We start from the raw sequence: 6,986 nt of genomic DNA, 5'->3' as shown, positions 1-6,986 counted from the left end.
CCTTTGACTTTTTCATATCCGTGTGAGTGGGAAACCTCTTCCAAGGAGCAGAGAGGAGCAGAGGAGTCAGTGCAGAGCCAAAGAAGGAGCTGTCAGAGAAGTGGAGGAAGCAGGGGTCAGGGGAGAAACAGAGACTTCTCCAGTTCCCTGGAGACTAGAGAAGGGGAATGTTCTAGAGGTTCTAGATGTATCCAGTGGTGCTAAATGTTGAAGACAGGTTAAGTGGTTAAAAACTAAGCAGGGGCGCCCGGTGGTTCAGTTGGTTAAGCATCTGATTCTGGGTTTCACGGTCTCAGGGTCATGAGATCAAGCCCCGAGTCGGGCACCTTGCTGGGTGTGGATCCTGCTTAAGATTCTTTCTCTTTCTCTCCCTCTGCCCCTCCTCTTACACACGTTTTCTCCGTCTCTCTCTCTCGCTCGCTCGCTCGCTCTCAAATGAATTAAATCTAAAACCAAAACAAAACAACTAAGGAGGGGTGCCTCAGTGGCTCAGACGGCTCAGCAGGGGATCTGTTTCTCCCTCTCCCTTTGCCCCTTCCCCTTATCATACTCTCACTCTCCCTCTCTTTCAAAAAAATCTTAAGAAAAAAAAGGAAAGAATGTTGGCTTGGGCAATAGAGTAGATGTGGAAGAGATGTGGAAGTAGAATTCAGGCTGCAATGTGGCTAGGAATGAATGGGAAGTAAGGACCTGAATGGTTCCAAGCCGACTCTTCTTTCTTCCACAGTGATGGGCAGGTGGGGAAGTTTAAGAATGTAACTAAGTTGAGGGAAAGTGTGTGGGTGGGTGTGCAGGTGCAGGAAAGGAGACAGCTGGGCAGGTTTATAAGTTGGGTGGGAAGCAACACATCAAGAGAGAAGGGAGGGGAGAAGAATAATAAGTACCCTTATTGAGAGCTGACTCTGATCTAGGCTTAGTGCTAGGTGATGGGACCTATACATGTGTCTTCATATTATGTGTTTCATTTAATGCACACAGCAACCTTGGGAGGAAAGCCAGCTTCAGGGAAAGTGAGTGATTTCCCAAGATCACACAGCTATTATTTTAGATGAAACAGACAAATCTTTCTGACTCAAAAGGCACATAAGTTCTATTCATGAAAGAGGGCAAAGATATTTAGTGCAAAGAGGTCATTGAAGAGGTAGCTGGAGTTGCAATAAAAAACATAGGTTAGTAGGATAAAGGGTCACATTTACCCCAGAGGCAAAGGAAGATGGAATCAGTAAATACTGTAAAAGGTATGAGAACTTAATTTCATTTTAGAAGTCCAATACGCTATCCATTGCGCCACAGAGCCTTAATTTCATTTTATATTTTGTGGATAAAAGTAGCCTAAGTACCTGGCATATGTATTCAGCTAGGTTCCTAGGAGACCATTGATGATTCTCTTAAGCTAGTAGTGACAGAAGCATATCCTTTTTTTTTTTTTTTAATCCCCTTATTGTGTCTGGTTTTGATCAACCCCCAAATGATCTCAAATAGTATCCTGGGCCCTCCATGACTGTATACTCATATAGCTCTTCCTTTTACCTAGAATTCCCTTCTTTATCTATTTTTGAGTATAGAGATGGACACTACTACTTAATTGGCAAACCATATGAAATAAATACAGAAATTGAATGAATTCCATTCAAGGATTTGGCCTTCAATTCTTATCTGCTAGATTGTTGTTAGATTACATTGGCTGGGGCATGTGAAATACAAGAATTTTTAAATAAAGACTCCTAAAAGATGAGCAACAAATTACAACTGAGCTTTTATTTCATCTAAGCCGTTCTAGTTGAAATTCGTGACCTACTTTATCTCATGTTCTGTTGCCATAGTGCTTAGGTTAAATGTGTAACTAAAGAAAATTGATTTCCCGTGCAAATCTTAATTTTCATTGTGCCCTGAAGTGCTGTGTGGATGGTGGATGTGTGGTGAGTCTCACATTTAGAAGATTCCAGGGGGAGTTTTGAGAGTTAAAGTATTATGGCCTCTATTTGTGGATATTAAGATAATATATTTTCTGTAGATGTGTATCATTTAAAAAAATAAGTGACTTTATGAATATCCTTAGGCGTAAAAGAAACAGGATTTTCTGACTGCTTCAGAAGCAGTCTCCAGTTTACATGGGTCAATCAGCATTTGCTAAAGAGGAAAACAGTATTTGTCTTGGAGATTATAAACCTCAAGCTCAAAGACAAATGCTTGTCCCTCAAATGTTTTAATGCTTTGTTTGATTTAAAAATCTATTCTACCGTAAAATGAGCATTTAGAGTTCTCAGGACCTTATCTTTATTTTAAAAAATAATAATAAAAACCCAGCTGGCAAACATCTGTCAATGGCAGGGTATAGGTTTGGTGAGTGAGAGAAGAGGCCTGGCCAAGTCTGTGGGGGCACATTTCTTTCTGAATGGTGAGGCTTTTCTCATAACACCTGTCATATGGGAATTTCCTGAATGTTGAAAGCAATAAAGTGTCTTTTGTTATGTTAATGACTTTTGGAAAGCTACTAGGTAAACCAGGAATGGGTGCTGCTTGCCAGGAGAACCAGTCCTGATTCGAGGGCTAGACCTCTCAGCCCCATTCCCCTGGGGAGGAGAGAGGGGCTGGAAGTTGAATCAATCACAAGTGGCCAATGATTTAATCAATCAAATCTCTGTAATGGAGCCTGCATAAAAATCCAAAAGGAGGGGTTTGAAAAGCTTCCAGGTTGGTGAACCAAAACACTTCCACATGCCAGCCCCAAAGTCCATGCGGACTGAAAGTCCTGTGTTCAGGACCTTGCCCTAGGTATCTCTTGACTGCTTTCATTTATATCCTTTACTATCCTCTGTAATAAACTGGTAATCTAGTGAGTATACTGGTTTCCTGAGTTCTGTGAACTGCTCTGGCAAATTAATCAAACCTGAGGAGGGAGTCATGAAAGCCTCCAATTTATAGAGGATTTGGCATCTGAAATGGGATCAGTCTCCTGGGGCTGAGCCCTTACCCTGGGGGATCTGGCCCTATCTCCAGATAGCTAGTGTCAGAACTGAGTTCAGGCTGTGGAACACCTTGATCAGTGTCAGAGGAGAACTGAGTTAATTGCTTGGTGGTGTAGAAAAACACACTGCAACAACCTGAACATTTTTTCCTGTATTGAATACATTCAAGTCTCCATAAATCTGGGAACTTATGGGGCAGATTAAACCCCAAACATGTTGTGTTTGGCTTACATAATTCACTTATTGCAGTTCTAAAAGGAAAAAAAACAAAACAAAACAAAAACCTATTTCCTCCTACTTTCAATGCTTCTGACACCAACCTGTGGGTTTTCCTCCTTAAGCTATTGTCTAATTTTCAGTGGACACTAAATGGGTGTCCCAGAGCTTCACTCAATTCTGACACTAACTGCCTGGAGTTAGCTTAAACCTCACGGGTTCAGGGCTCAGTCCCACAAGACTGAAGCCCACATCAGATGCTAATCCTGAATCCCAAATTGTCATCGGTGCTTCTGACCAACAGGCTAAAATCAAGGGATCCCACACCGCCCCCTTTGGGTTTGGTAATTCGTGGGAACGGCTCCCAGAACTCAGGAAAGTGCTTTACTTAAGATTTCCTGTTTTATTATAAAGGATACAATTCTGGAACAGCCAAATGGAAAAGATGCATAAGGACAAAGTATTCAGGAAAAGGCATAGACCCACTGTGCTTTCTCTGGGCCCCCCACCTTCTCAGCAAAGGCTCTCTGAATCCCATTGTTAAGGGTTCTTATGGAGGCTCCCTTATGCAGGGATGATTGATTAAATCATTAGCAGTGGGTGATTCAGTCTCCAGCCCCTCTCTACTCTCTTCTCTCCAGAGGTGGTGATGGAGTGGGATTAAAGTTCCAACCCTCTGGGGGCGCCTGGGTGACAGTGTGTGTTAAAGCCTCTGCCTTCGGCTCAGGTCATGACCCCAGGGTCCTGGGATTGAGCCCCACTTCGGGCTCTCTGCTTAGCGTGGAGCCTGTTTCCTCCTCTTTCTGTCTCTCTCTCTGACTGCCTCTCTGCCTACTTGTGATCTCTATCTGTCAAATAAATAAATAGAATCTTAAAAAAAAAAAAAAGGTTCTAACCCTCTGTAATCTGGAGGTTGGTTCCTAGCCCAACAAGCCCCCATACTCCAAGAGCCAACTCATTAACACACTCAGGTGTGGTTGACAGGGGCTCATAAAACAAAAACAACAACAACAAAGATGCTCCTCTCACTCCTATCACTTATGTAATTCCAAGGATTTTAAAAGTTCTGTGTGAGAAAGCTGGGCAGAGACCAAGTACATACTTCCTTATTATGTCACAGTTTACTTGTCTGGATGGTGTATGCATTTGATTTTGTTCCCTTTGCCTTAAACGTTTTGGGGAAAAGGTGATAGATTGCTAAGTTAGGTTGAACGCAATTACTCATTTTTTCATTTGTAGGTAAAATATGTTTATATTTATTTCACTGTATTTCTAACTTGTTTTCATTTTTGTTTTTCATTTTTGAAGTGTTTTTGCTTCATTGCAGGTGTTGTTCAGGCTTACAGAGGGAAATGAGCAAGGCCTGAGGCCCTTTGAGCATCTAATTTCCCCTTCTTTAATTTATGGCTGCAGGTGAGTTATGGTTTATGGTTTCCACCTCTTAGTTGGCTCTGTTTCTGTAAACCTCTAACAACTGTGTTTCTTTCTGACATCTTATTTTCACACTCTTTAAGACAGACTCCACTCTGAGAGCCCAGGCTTGCTCACTGAGGTTTGCCTATGGGTTTGGTACAGGACCTTATCTGTGCAAGGTTGTTCCTGCCAGAGCTGCAATGTGACAGGACTCTGCATGGCAACTAGTCCACAAGAAACTACCCTCAGCTCTTTGCTCAATATGGGGCTTTGGGGGGCAAGCACTTAGATCTTGAGACTCTGCTGGTACAGAGGAGACCGGAACTCATGTGTAATTAAGAGTGCAGATCCTAGAGTCGGATTGCCTGGGGTCCATAATTTGACTCCACCAATTACTGGTTGTGGGATCTTAGGTGAGCTACTTTTCTAATCTGTGCCTCCATTTCTTCATCTGAGAAATGGGGATAATAACACATATCTCATAGTGTTGCTGTAAGAATTAAATTAGATGATATATCAAGAGCCTAGCATAGAGCTAGATGTATAATAAAGACTCAGTAAACACTGATTATTATAATCATAATTATGATTGTTATTTGGGTATTTCTAAGGCTCTAGCACAGTACTTTTCACATAGTAGCTTCTCAATAAATCTCAGCCAAATGAAGAGATGAACCAATGAATAAATAGCATACCAGTGCCTGAAATATGTAGTTTGGCTGAGTAAATCATCTCCCAGGTGGGACTTTAATATATTAAGCCTAGAAACGAAAAGAATTGTTTAATCTCTTCTTTCAAAATTCAATTCCACAAAGAGATTTCCATTTCAAATGGACTTTGTATAACGAAGAGCTTCTCTCTTCCCCTCCTACCCCAGAGTAGCCCATGATGATTCCTCTGTTTTTGTTTTTATTTTTTTTTTAAACTTTATGTATTTATTTGAGAAAGAGAGAAGGAGCACAAGCTGGAGGAGGGGGAGAGGGAGAGGGAGAAGCTGGCTCCCTGCTGAGCAGGGAGCCCGCTCTGGGGACTCCAACCCAGGACCCTGGGATCATGACCTGAGCTGAAAGCTCAGGCCAACTGAGCCACCTAGGTGCCCTCATCTATTATTTTTCATAAGGTCCCTGTGAAAAGCTTATTTTTCTTTACTGGCTAAGCAATTTGCAGTGTCTGTCACAGGAAAAGTATACTAATTTTTAACTTGCTGGATTTTCCTTCACAACGCCATCAGCAGTGGATGAAAGAAATTTGTTATCCTTGTCGCTGCCAGTAATAAATATTATTTCTTTAAATTCCGTCTCCCACCCCTGTTTTTCCCCACTTTAAGTATGAAGTGATGGAAATGTTAAGCCTTAAATTCAAAAATCACAATCAAGCTAGGATGGAATCAAGTCCATTTAGTTCCTTCATAGAGTTGAACTATATTGAAATGGCCAAAATATATTGCAGTCTTTGCCTAAAATCCATTGGATACCCTTCCTTCTGTTCTTTCAGCATACATTTTACTCTGCTTCTGTAATGTGCCATGGCCACATATGCCACATATGCCACGATTTTGTCATTCTTCAAAAGGAACTAGATTGCATTTGAGAAAACACTGTTCTAGTACTTCTAGTGTGCTATCTTCACGTCTTCATTGTTACCATCACCAAAAAAACCTTCTCTGTGGTTAACATCATTGGTTACACATTTCTTCATCTTATTCTTTATCTTACCCTATCAAAAATTTAAATGCCTACATTTTAGATTCTCTTCTGTTTATCTTTAGTTTTTATACTTAGTTTGCAAAGTGTATTAATTCTTGGCTACCTCCTTTTAATCATTTCAATTTTAATTTTTAAATCTATTTAATATTTCAAACTTTTATCTTTCCTCTTTTGTTTAAATACTTTTCTCAGGTGTAATTCTTCTTAATTTCATCATTGTTTCTTATTTACTTTTAAATATCTTGATTTTTGTCCCTTTTGATCTTATAGTATTCTGATTTTATCTTTTTATATCCTTGGTTTATAAAGAGTAAATCTAGGTATAGAGACAGATCCAAAAGGTTTTGCTGATGAATTGGTCACAGATGGAGAGGGAAAGAAAGACATTCGTGTTGACAAGTAGCATTTTAGTCTGAACAAATGGGTAAAAAATGGTGTTATCTATGACGGTAAAAAAAACTGAGAGGGGAGTATGTTGGAAGAGAAAGTAAGAGTTTCTTCTCTCTCACCACCATTGCATAATAAAAGAGCACTGTACCATTTTAAAAGGACACATTGCAGATGTTTTTAAATGAATACTTAGTTTCTGAAAAAAAATCACTGGATGTTCTCGGGTTTTTTTTGTTGTTGTTTTTTGTTTTTTGTTTTCTCATTTTGCTGTTATTGATGAAGACTTCTTGCA

The sequence above is a fragment of the Martes martes genome (genome assembly GCF_963455335.1).
Source record: "Martes martes genome assembly, chromosome: 1".
NCBI lineage: Eukaryota > Metazoa > Chordata > Mammalia > Carnivora > Mustelidae > Martes > Martes martes.
This window is presented reverse-complemented; position numbering follows the sequence as displayed.